A 13,360-nucleotide genomic window follows, 5' to 3' on the forward strand; every position below is an offset into this window, starting at 1 on the left:
CATGGTACGTGTTGTACCCACTACTAGAATCTCATGTCACTCCATCTCACTGCTTTTTTCTCTCTGTGGTATCCAGATAGGTTGCAAAGGTTACAAGCAGGAGTTTCTACCTACATATACCTACAGGCTTATACTGCAACCAGCATCCTGCTATTTCCTAGACCTTTCACTGCTGTGTTATACAAGTGTTTAGGAGATGATATTTCATATGTATGGACAGAGGTCTGTGTCTCAGTTACTTGATTCCTTATCTGTACTATGGTACCTTGCAGAGTTAAGCATGACACAAACAACCAACTCAGTGCTGCTCCTGTGCAGTTCACTAATCCTTAAAATGAGCATTACAGAGCATCAGGATATTATAGGTACAAAGATGAAATGGCAACAAGAAGTAACCATTTCCCACCATTTATGAGGTGGGAAGTATAAATCATTGTTCATATTCTACTTTTGGAGAAGGAGAAAACTGAGGTAAATGTGAATGCTGTGTCTAGGCTTAACCAGGTGGAATTCACTGCTAAGACCAAGAAGATTGGATTTTGTATTCTTTTATTTTCAAAAGTAATAGAACAATTCCAAACAATTCTGAAAGTGATTAATACAAGTTGTACTTGTTTTGATTTAAGATGTAATTAATATAGATTCTGCCCTTGTTTTAAATACACAACAGATGTTTGTGGTTATAGTCAGTAACTGAAACATGCAAACCATTGAGGCTAGAGGTATAAAGAAGATAAATTTAAATATCAGTGAAGGACATTAGAACCATTTGGGTTCTAGTATTTTTAAATGTTTTTTTTTTTTTCTGCTAAAATATAAATAGCTAATGCTTCTCTCATTTAAATAACCATCTTTATGTTTCTGAATTAAACAAATCAGGAGCACTGGATGGTTCTGGGAGCCATTGTTAGAGCTATTGTTTCAAGCCATCTGTGGCTTATGGCAAACATCTTCTCATTTGAATTCAATATATTTTTAAAACCATCAGCACTTCCTTAAAAATAAACCAATTTCAGTTGTACACCTCAGTTTTCCATCTATGAGGGGATTTCTCAGCTATGCATTTATTACACCCTTGTGTTTTTTGATAGAGAACATCTTCTTTATAGTCATATGATAAAGATTCCTTAGACCAGCAGTTCCTAAATTTTCTGAATGAACAAATACTGTTAACTTTTTTATGAGTTAGGGATCACTGTCAGATGTATCTGAAAACATTGGCTTGTGAGTAAGGGCAGGGACATTGTCCTCTGGGAATACCTGCATGAGACAAGTAAAGCTGCAAAGAGTGTGTAAGACATGGGCATTAGAATGACATTCAGAGTGAAACACTCAGAGAACAGTCCGTAGTTTTGGTCAGGCTCCCTCAAAATAGGTGGATAATCTCTGATATGTGATGTGGGACTTGACTCTTGCCTATGTGGAGTTTATACCCTTTATCATAAAGAATACAGATCCTTTTGACTCCCAGAGGAGATGCGAGTGATCATCTGTATATTTATTTTTATAACCAGCTCAGCAACCTGTTCTGGGTGGTTTTAGGCCAGCAGTTCTGCCTGAGCCTGGGAGTGACAATGTGGGGCTGGGGAGGAAACCCACAGTCCCAGCTGGGACTGACACAACTTTGGGAAGGCATTTTCTTCAGGCTGTTTTTCAAAGCACAAGATGAAAATTTTGGTGTTTTCTGGAAGCCCACCTGATCCCACAAGGTAAATTTCTGAGAGCCCCAAGCTCTCCCTGTGAGAAAGGAGAGATGACTGATTATTCATTAAATATCAGCAATCAGCACCTCACTACCTCTCACACAACACCCACACACGAGTGACTTGTTGCCAGATCTTGTCCCAGAGCTGCTGGCTTTCAGCTCAGCTGACACGAACCACCCTGCAGAGCTCTCATTACTTTGCACCCCAGCAACATTGTCTGTTTGAATGGTGTGGAACAGCCGGCCTGAAAAGCTGTAAACAAAACACACACACTGCCATTGTGTTTTATTGCAACTTCCATGGTTTTCTGAACTGAAAGTGTGGACTTTCCAGCAAATTACATTAGTGCTGCTGCAAAGTCTTTGTGTATTGCTATTTGTTACCTGGTCAGCAGCACAGAGGCATCTCAGTGTTGTCCAAAGTGCTTTCCCATTTCCAGTACTTTTGGCAATGTGTGTTGCCTTCATACTCTTGAATCATCTTGGATAGGATAAAATTTAGTTAATGCAAGAACTACTGCCTGGCAGGAAACCAGCCTTTTGACAGGTATAGCAAAGGCTTGTAACAATTAAAGTGTCTGTGTGTGGGCTAAAACTCACCAGGATTTTACACATCCCATCAAACAGTTCTTGCCAGTTTTCAGCTCATCACTTCATGGAAATGCACTGCACTTATCAGCAACCTATTACATTTAAGATTATAAAACAAAAAGCAATTCTCATTGCAAATAGACTGTGAAATGTATTTGAAAAGCAAGGTAACAATGGCAAATTATATTTTAAGAGCTTTCTTCTAACAGTAACTATCACACTAACAGAACAACATTGGGACACTGGGAATACTTAAACTTGATTGTCTAGCCCAAGGACTGTAGTAAGCTTTAATAAGACTATAAAGTCATTACCTGGAGTACCATTTACCATGGTTTCACTTGTCAGAAGTCAAGAGATAGACAGTATTTTAAAGGCCCATGGCTCAGATTCTGACAGTGTACACTGCCATGCTTCCATAGTCTGAACCTGAGTATTAATTCTCAGAAATATCCCAGGAGTATGAAAAAAATGTTCTAATCAGATTAAGTGCAGTGTTGGACTTTTCACTTTAAAATAGTAAGCCTTACCTTAAACACACAGAAAATTTAGCAACTGCTATAGTGCTGAATTTGTGTTTATATCCCCTTTTTTCTGTAGCTCATTTGGTGACATTGTCTATACAATAAAATTGGGGGACTAAAGCCCCAAAAGCATTTGAACCAGGTGTCAGGAAAGGCACCAAACCAATCACTCCAAAGAGATTTTAAATTAAATTATGTAATATTTTCAGGTTCCTCCTTCCAGAACAGGCATGATGAAGAAAGTGCAATGCTGGGCAACATTCTGCATGTGAGAGCAAGGACCCCAAGGACTAAAATCAGCAAATGGCAAGTGAGGGAGTTTTACAGCAGGAGAGGAGAGAATTAGGGAGAGTTCACCACGGGAGTCAGGCAGGAGATTAGTTTTCATTTGGTTTATCTTCAAGTCAAATGTGCTTCTAAATCATCACAGAGAGAAATGGATGCAGTTGTGATTGTGGGTTTGGGAGACAGAGGAAGAGGGAGAAGATTGGCAGCAAGATTGTCCTTGGCCACAAATGCAGTTTTTGCTTTACAAAAGCAGAGATAAATACTGAGCTGTGCAGGCTCAGTCCTATGTAGAACAGTCTGGAGAAGACAAGGCTCAAACACAGGACGGGACAAAGGCCACAGAAATCTGCTTCAGCCTGTCACCCCTGAACTGGATGCTTCTGCTTAAAACATCCCAAACAATTCTGCAGTCTCTCCCCTTCTTCTACTTACCGAGCTCCAGACTCGACCATAGTACAGCTGTAATACAAAGAAATTAACAAACCAAAACCAAGTTTGAATCAATGCAATTCATTTTACTTTCTTGCATCCATTTTTTTTTTCCCTCAAATTGTCTCTACCCGGTTACTTTTCCATTTTGAACACCTCATCCCCTGCCCCCCTTCCACAAAATGCAGCCTCTAGTTATAGGGTAATTTCGTCCTATAGCTTCTTATAACTTGATTTTTTTTTAAGCTAGCTATTGTTTAATTACTACTTTGAAGTCAATTTAGCAGAAGAAAAATCCCTAGTTTAAGGTAGCTTTTTGCATCCCCACCAAGCTATTCAGCAGGGCATTCATCCAGGATACAAAACTAGGCTGAAGCTTTAGGAGTTGAATGGATCACTCCAGTAGAGATTTAATTTCCATGAAATTCCTTCATGAAAATCCACTCACTCCTCTTAGATCTGATAGACAGGCAAAGACCAGCCACTACCTTTGAACTGAGTAATTTTTAAATGCATCCCACCCCTCTTTGCCCCCCATGTAAATACGAATTGCTGAGGCTCAGAGCGCCCTGTAGACTTTAAACCACTCAGAGGGCACGGGCAGGAGGGGAAGGAAAGGCAAGCCCATGGCTCTGTGATGACTAAACTTAGGGCGGTTCGATGAATGAGCCCCAAATGGCTTTTGCGGGGGCAGCGGCCGCGGAGCCGCCGGTTCCCCCGCGCCGGGAGCCCGCGGGCAGCCACGGCCTCGGTCCCGGCGGTCCCGGCGGCCCCGGTTCTCCGGCCCTGTGCGACAGCGCCCGGAGATGCTCCGCCCGCCCGATGCGCCGTTTCACTGCCGGGGGTCTGCATTGTAAACCGAGCTCTCCCGCAGGCGCGGCGAGCCCGGCCGGGGGCGGTCGGCTCCCGAGGGTAGCACGACCAACTGTGCGAGCGCTCCGCAGTTCCCTTCGCAGCGGGAATCATCCCCATCCCCATCCCCATCCCCATCCCCATCCCCATCCCCATCCCCATCCCCATCCCCATCCCCATCCCCATCCCCATCCCCATCCCCATCCCCATCCCCATCCCCATCCCATCCCATCCCATCCCATCCCATCCCATCCCATCCCATCCCATCCCATCCCATCCCCATCCCGGCCGTGTGCGGTGCGGAGCCCCGGCCCCGCCCGACCCCTCGGCCCGGGGAGGTTTCTGCACAGACAGCACGAAGCCGAGCCGCCGGTGCGGGTGTGGATCCCGCACCTCTCCCCCCGCCTCCTTCCGCCCCCTGCAACTCCCGGACTTCCTTCCACTCGTGTGTTTTAGAAAACGCTCACCCCCGAGTCACCACGTGCGTCATTTAATGGCTGGGACAAAACATGGTGGGGGGGTTTCTATTTGTAAAGCTTTAATATACCAGGCAGGCAAGACTTTTCTACATTTATTCACATCCCTTTTCTCCATTTAACAGCTGCCAAGTCGCTCCTTATTTTCCCGAGCGGTGCTGCATTCCCACCTCTCTGTGCAAACCCCGTTCCTGGCTGCTGGTTTAACTTTGCTCGGACGCACCCTTGGCTGTTCAAATTTCAGACCTTAGCTGAGCGCTGCTTTTCTTGCCTCAAGCGACCCTTACAGTTCATCCCCTGAAGTCTGCTGCTTTTTCCCTTAAGCCTTGTTGTAAAGCCTGAGTTTGGAGACCTTTCCCGGCTCTTGCCCGCTCGCTCTGGAAGCGGGGGGCGGGCAGGGGGTGTCCGCAGCGAGCCCCGTGTTCCCTCCTCCCACCGCTGCTCCCCCTCCCGCAGCTCCACGCGCGGCTCCCGGCGACCTCCGGCGGCTCCCGGGCATTTCTCGCCGCAAAGCTGCGGATGCCTTTGCATTCCAGGCACAATGACCCTCTGTTCCCTGGAAGCTTTCTTCAGCTCCAACATCTAAATCACCAGCCCCACAGCAGGCAGAATCCCTGCTCTTTCCTCCTTTGAAATGTTTATCTTTGCACCTCCTAACTCAGGTTCAAATGCTCCAACAAGGAATTTGGGAACCCCTTCTTTTCCTTTTGAAGTCTCTTTCCTCTAGAATTTTTGTAACTGCCTCACTGAACAAGTGGGGTTTTTTGTTTGTTTGCTTGTTTGTTTTCACTATTTTTTCTCTCAATCCAATTTTTCAGTCATCAGTGATTCACATTGATTAGCTTGACAAAAAAAGTCCTGAGCACTGAAATTAGGAGATGATATATCCTCCCAGTGTTTTCTCACCATTTCTAAAAGTTTGTTTGCTATCACAGGGCAAAAATAAAAGTTTGAACAATATAATTTCACTTTGATGTGAATGGTGACCGTTTTTATTCTAGAAAGGTTTAAAACTTTTAATACATTTTCTTAGCAGTCCTGATATAAGGAAACTTGCACAACAAGGTGGTTTCATTCAGTGTGAAAAGGGATTTGACAATACAGCAGTTAAACACACAGGAGCTCAGCTGTGTTTTAGCTGTTGGTGTGATATTAAAGCTTGATAAAGCTTTATAAAGTATGATATTAATTTGTTGGAGGAAATATACACTTTTAAAAACCAAATAAATGTTACAGTTAATGCATTAAACAAGAATTCTTTTCAAAATTCAGTCAATTTTCTAGGACCTAGGTTTGAAATGTTTACATTTATGTGTTTCAAACTATATTAGTTGTAAACTCACTTAAGTTAATCACATCACCACTCAAACTCCTCAGAGGTTCTTACTTTGTTTTAACATTTGCATTGGGATCTGAATATATGAAACACGGCTGCGGTTTGGGCACTAAGTGTTAGTTAAGAACTGTGGAGGTGTCAGACTTCATTACACCGATTTACTAGAAAGCTCTGCAGAGTATGGACAGGCAACAGAGGCTGCCTCTGGTAACCCTGACAATTGCCCTTTAATCCTGACCTACAGGATTCCTGATATTCCAGCCACAGCCCATTCTTTGTGCACAAACTGAGCAGAGACACATTTATACAGAAACACGTTTCTGGAGGAACTTCAAGAGTATCTCCAAATCCCCATCAATTGAAACTAAATTAGGACATGAATCAAAACTTCCAGGAGTGAAAAATTTGGAATAGGTTATTATCATGTTTACTCAGAGTTATCTGTTCAGGTATGTTTTATTGCACTATAGTTGGTGAACTGAGGAAATGGAAAAAAAGTTGTTAAAAACAAAAAAGTAACAAATTTTATCTGGATTTGCATCAAAATCCCATAAGAAAAACTATAATAAGTGAAATATATTGCAGAAGTATTATGGTAAATATTTGTTTGTTCTCAGAATTTGGTAGTGTAAAAAAATATAAGAATTCTAAGGTATATAAATGAGACACAAGATTTTTGACACAGACTTTATATTTGTGGCTAAGGAAAGTATTAACTAAATAACAGCAGTAATATTTCACTTAACCAAAATTAAATAATTGGGCAGTAGTGAGTTCAGAGATGCTTTATTGGGTGTTGAGGTTCCCCTATGTGGTAAGTGTATGGGTAAATTGAAATCCAAATACTGCAGAAAGGATGTCTTCTACTTCGGTTTCCATTTGAACTTCTCACTGACATTCGAGGAGGTTCAGTGTAAAGTGGAGGCAGTCTGAAGTCCTGAATTTCTGTCTCAGTTGACTGAGGATTAATAATCATAGACTCTGTCTTCCTCCTCGGCGGGATTTTGATCCTCCTGGTCCAGCAGTGATCAGACAGCAGCACAGTTGTTGCAGCCCAGATTCAAACAAGCAGGTACCTCTGTCTCAGAGGTCAGCACCATGCTGGGCTCAGAGACTAAATTAATCTGGAGAGGAGTCTGAAGTCACACAGGAAGTATCTTATTGATCATAAGAGAATGGAAACTTCCCCTGAAGTCATCCTACAACGCTGTGGTGTGAACTAAGAGTGCAGCCTGTTCTGCAGGGAGCAGCCTTTCAGGGTTTCTGTAGGGCAATTTGCCAGTGCTGCTTTTATGGAATGGGTTAGGAACAAACCCACAGCTAGAAAAAGAACAGAAAGGAAAGGAAGGGAAGGGAGGAAAGGGAAAGGGAGGAAAGGAAGAAAAGGAAGGAAAGGGAGGGAGGAAAGGAAGAAAGGAAGGAAGGAAGGAAGGAAGGAAGGAAGGAAGGAAGGAAGGAAGGAAGGAAGGAAGGAAGGAAGGAAGGAAGGAAGGAAGGAAGGAAGGAAGGAAGGAAGGAAGGAAGGAAGGAAGGAAGGAAGGAAGGAAGGAAGGAAAAAGTGAATGTAAATACTATAATTTATTCACTAACCTTTGACTCATTCCAATTGCGTATCCCAAAACTCAACTCCAAACTTTGGAAACAGGATTTCTGACCAGCTTACCAATGAATACAGTTAGCCATGACATATTTGCTTCATAATAAGAGTAGGCTGAGTTCCAGTGCAGCAAATGAACAAAGTAAAACCGAACAAATACTCATTTAGTCAGACAATAAAAGTTTGAATTTTTGAACACCCCAAAGGACATGGTACTGTATAAGCAGAAGAAGCACTTCTAATTTCCTCCCACCATCCTCAGCTGAACTTTTCTGCATCCTTGTTCAGACTCCAGCCTTTGCTTCATGCTGCAATCAGCCAATTCAGCTCAGGGAAGAGAGACTGAAGGAGAGCCTCCTTTGTGCTTCTGTCCTGCTTCAACACCAACTTGGGCACACAGGAGACTGCCCCAAGCACCACCCCCCCAGCTCTGCCAAGCTGGTTTGTCACAGAAACCTCAGCAGGACAGTAACTCTGGATCTTAAAATTCTGGATACCAATCACATAAATGGATTTTATGCATCTAGGTGAGACAGTGTACAATGTGACCTACAGAAATAATTTGTGCTGGTGTAATTGCCTGATAAATTGATTAAAAACTAAATAGTAACAGAAGGAGTTACCAAAACACTATTCCCAAATGGATGCAGGTACTCTGGGCAGCTTACTCCTATTCTACTACAGAAGTAAATTATACAAGTTCAAAGCAACTCACATGAGTTATACCTGCCTTTGGAGCTTCCCACACTCAAGCAGCAGCTCTCCAGCCAAGTGCTGATGAAAAGCTCTGGAAATGCAACAATTTTGGTTGCAAATCTCTGGGATTGAAAGCTTATCCTCTCAGTCTTGCCCTAAACATGGGATTCCTTTCAATATATATTAGACCTCTGAGCTAAAGTGATAGTTAAGGGGCACAGGAGAGGAGGGAAAGAGAATTTCATCAAATTTCCTGCTGCAGCCGGATCTCAGAGGAAGTTGTTGCTTCCTGCAGCTTGGGTAGCCTTGGCTCCCTACAAGCCAGATGGAGATTCACTTAAAGAAATATCTATTTAGGTAAGTCAAAAGCTGGGCAGGAACAATCAGAGAGAAGTGCCAAACAAGGCTGGAAAGAACACCACCAGTCACAGAATCACAGAATGATCTGGGCTGCAAGGCACCTTAATGATCAGCTAATTCCAAACCCCCTCACCATGGAAATGGGCAGTCCTGCCAAAAAAAAAAAAAAAAAAATCAGAAGGCACCAGATCTCATGCTCTGAGGATAGATAATCCCATTATTATGTTATAGGAACATGTTGCATCCACAGTCAAGCCCTGTATTTGTGGAGTGACAAGGACATTGTGGAAGGGAATGGAGAAATTTTGCTGCCTGCAGCTTGTTACCTCAGTCCTCTGCCAAAGATTGCTGAGCCCACAGATTCAAGGACTGGTGCTGCACTCTCTCTTTTTTTTCTTTTTAATGCAAGTATGTTGGAGAAGCAGCTTTGGTTTGGAAAGTATCCCTTATCTGACCCATCTGACTTGTGAAGAGCTGCATGGCTCTGTAGGTTCCCAGGTGTTCCTGAAGGTTCAGCACTGTATATTAAGGAGAATTTGCTTTGCCTCCTTTTAATAAAGATTTCTCCTCCTGTGGGCAGGTCTGTGCTCCTTAAGAGCAGTGGAAGGGTTTGGAGATGTCTCCACCTGACATCTGTGATTTCTGTGGGTTGTACTGGTTGTTGGACACAGAAGTCCAAGGGAGTGTTGGAAAAAGCTGTTTCCCATCCTGCACTCCATCCTCCTGCAGAACAGCCCTGTGTGAACCTCTGACAGGGTTAATGGAGGTGGGGAGCCTACTGTTGCCCTTTCACAGCTGAAAGGGCACAGGAGAGCAATTACAGCTCCTCATACTCCCTTAAAGGTATTTGGCTTTTCATCAAAACAACAAACATATGTTCCTGAGGCTTGTAATAAAGGATGACAATTTTTGTAGTGTGTAACTTCAAACATGAAATTATGGAAAAAATATTTAAAATGCAATTATATGGTTTGAAGTGTATTCTGTATGTGACTTTCTTGTACATGCTGCAGGTTCATCTATTTAATATGCCACGGAAATGTGTGACATATATTATTGTGTGCTTCAGCCTCAACGTTTACTTAGCCAAGAGTGTAATTAACACCTTGATAGAATGAAGTACATCCTATTTGTATAAGTAGTGAGTGTTTGGTCTATATTGAGCAAGAGCTCAGTATATGAACATTTATTGGAATAAGCCTTCCTCTCAAGTTTTTTCAGCTTTTGTCCTTGTCTTAAATGGAAGCACTGAACAAAACAGAAAGAAACCATTCTTAGCCCCAAAATCTATATTTTTGTCTGATATTAGTTTCTTTTTCTTTTAGGAAATCCTATTTTAAATTACCCTTCAGGCTGCTGGAGGTACCAGGCTGAGATGAGCACATGGAAATGGCAAGCTGAGTTTAGGAAAACTGGGTCATCAGACAAGACAGGAGAGTTTGGAGCAGCCAGGAACTGCTGCTTCATTAGAAATTAAACCTTCACTCACTAAATGTCAGAGCCACCAGCTGCCAAGGAAATAATCTTCTTATGCTATAGATGAGTGTGATCTATACATTCATCCAGTGTTAAATATCAGTGATTCAAGGCTGCTACTCTGGAAGTGACTCTCCAGTCTGGATTAGATAGAACCAACATTTGAGCATTTCAGTGGCTGATAGGTAAACTGGTTTAAGGTGATTTTGGTAAATTAGAAATACCTTCCATTTCCAAAGAAACAAGGTATCTGAACAACACAAAAGATAAAGTCTTCTGGATGTGGATACTTGGTCTTTTCTTCCAATTTCCAGGTGCACGCCCTCTGCTCTTAGGAAAATCAGCATTGTAGCTTGAGCCTACCAGGTTGAATTCTTGGAAAGAGGAGGAAATACAGGGGACCCAGAAACTAGCTTTAAATAGATTCTCTTATCTTGTTTTTCAGGGAAAATTTGGGAGGCTTTGATATACATTTCAGTATAAAACCCATTAATAGACAAACTGCAGTGTTTATCTTGGGAAATGCATCCTGCTCTTCTGTGAGCAGAACAAAACGTCCTTACCTTGATGGATTTCTTTTTCTGAAAAAAGAGAAAAAAGAAAAAAGTGAATGGATCACAGAAGCTTCTGCCTGCTTCGTGGGAATTTGGCAAGTGCCATGAAGATTTTTGGAATTAACTCTTTCAGGTTTTGCACACAGCTCTTTTTTTATTATTATTTATTAGGAATTAAACAGAGCAGCACTTGCTCAGAGGCAACACACTTTCCATGGAACACTTTACCTTGGGAAACAACTCCCGTTTTCCATCTGCTGAAGCATGGAGGAGCCTGACACGGCAGCACAGGCTCCAGCACTCAGAGCCAATAAAGAAATAAATCAGGAGTTTTAGCTCAGCCCCAGCGGCAGGGAATGACTCTCCTCTCTCCCAGCCCAGGACCCAAACTCGTGTTTGATCCTTCCCCATCCCTTGCAGCCCTGCCCTTACCCAGCTTCTGCCTTTTCCCTACCCTTCTTCTGTTGTGGGACCTGGGAAGTGCCTCGGGGGCTGTGGATGTGCAGCAGGAGGGGGAGTGACCACCAGGGTCCTTCTCCTTCAGAGCTGACCTCACCCAGGGCACCACACTTGGAGCCCCAAATTCCAACGATTTAATGCTGGACTGCAGCTCCCCTTAAAGAGCCACCTTGTATCAGAAATCGAAAAGCTGAAACAAGGATGGGGCGTGCTGTGAGGATGTTTCTATTGCAAATAACAACATTTATTTAGTATGATTAATCTTATTTTAAGGATGAACTAGCCAATTTTAAGAAATGTGCTTATTTCAAAGGTGAGCTGTAAATTTCCTGCCTGAAATTTAGTTTTCATTAGCCTTTTCAAAAGCCTAAAGGGTCCTGATTTAACTGGAAGAGATAATAATAAAATATTTGGATAATAAAGAAAAGAATTCGTTAGTGCTTCACAAAGAAGTTACAAATAGTGAAGTCCTTTTAAAAAGACAGTACAAAATAATTAACCAATTTCATTACAGCTAGATATTAAAATAATATTAAATTGTTGCTGCTTGGCAATCATTATTTGAATGCTAAGAAATATTCCAGGATTAATTATGTGACTTTATGAATAGATATTTATTAAAGTTTGGATATTGAACTCTGTGTTTAATTAAGCTTTTTCTCTTGAACTGCAATCTTAACTGCAATTTAAGAAATCCTGCAACCTGAGTTCTCCTATATGAAATATCCTCTATGCCTTGACTAAATTTAAGGTCTTTTAACTGCTTTTTCATACAGAATTTTAGGCTGAGAGGAACAAAAGGATGCACTTTTCACGACCCTGGAACCCTGTGACCACTGGGAAATCAAAAGGGTGGTGACACGAAGGAAAACTATTGTCCACAAAAATAAGCTCTTCAAGGGGCACCAGGAATGCACAATAAAATCCCAGTTTCCTTTGTGTAGCTGTTTATGCCTATGGCTTGCATCACCCAGAGCTCAAAAAAAGATCTAAACTAAAAAGGAATTTGGGTTTCTAAGAAAAATCTATATTATTAAAAAAAAAAAAAAGTGAAAAAATATTTTAAGAATTCATAATTTCTTTACAAATAAAATATGTCAATCTGAGGGAATGGGAATCCTCCTGTCCTCTCTGTGGGAATTGGAGAGGTGGATTTAAAAAATTATTCCAGAAAGTAGGAGCAGATGGGAAAATAACCTGATTTGTCAGAACTGGAGGATTTAATGATTTTGTTACCTTCTTTCATGACTAGAATGCAGCAGTATGTAAGAGCTCAATCAGAGAATGAGCTGTACTTTGACCTGAAAACATTTCAAGTAAAAAAGTGAAGGGAAAAAAAGAAAAAAAGGGACTGATCTTAAATTCTTAATTAAGCAAAGCTGCAATTTAACCTAGTAGCCTTTTTTTCCCCCAGAAGACTGAATGATATAGAAAATTAGCACATAAAAAATACAGAAAAATGTGTGAGTCTCCTGTTACACTCCCTGAAAATAATTTATCATGTCATATTTTCTCAGAAAATTTTTAAAGAAGTTTTTGTTGTTTAAGTCTTATTCAAAGACTTTTTCTAATTCAACTTGAAGTCAGTGAAGAGAAAAAATTCCATTGACTTTAGTAAGCTTTGTCAAGGAACTGCCTGGTAATTTATTCAGAGCACTATAATTAAATTTTCTTCTCATGAAATTGTTCAATAAAAATGTGTAAAATTTGCAGTTTCCGCACTTTTGTTTGTGTTTAAATGTTACTTGGGTATTTGCAGAGCAAAGTGAAAGCTGCGCGAGTGGAACAAGTTTAGGCAATGAAAATGGTCAGATACTACTTGTAAGCAAAAATGAAATCAACAGATTTTTCTCATTTCTCCTTAGAGACTTTCCAAAACAGTAAGCAACAGCAGATTTGGAGAAAAAAAAAAAAAAAAACCCAAGCAAACAAAACCACAGTTCAAAAATCTGTAGCTTTAACATTTTGGTTTTAAATCAGGAAAGTGAAGAAGTTTTTTTTTTTTAAAAAAAAGAAA

The sequence above is a fragment of the Lonchura striata genome, chromosome 14 (assembly GCF_046129695.1).
Source record: "Lonchura striata isolate bLonStr1 chromosome 14, bLonStr1.mat, whole genome shotgun sequence".
NCBI classification, from domain to species: Eukaryota; Metazoa; Chordata; class Aves; order Passeriformes; family Estrildidae; genus Lonchura; species Lonchura striata.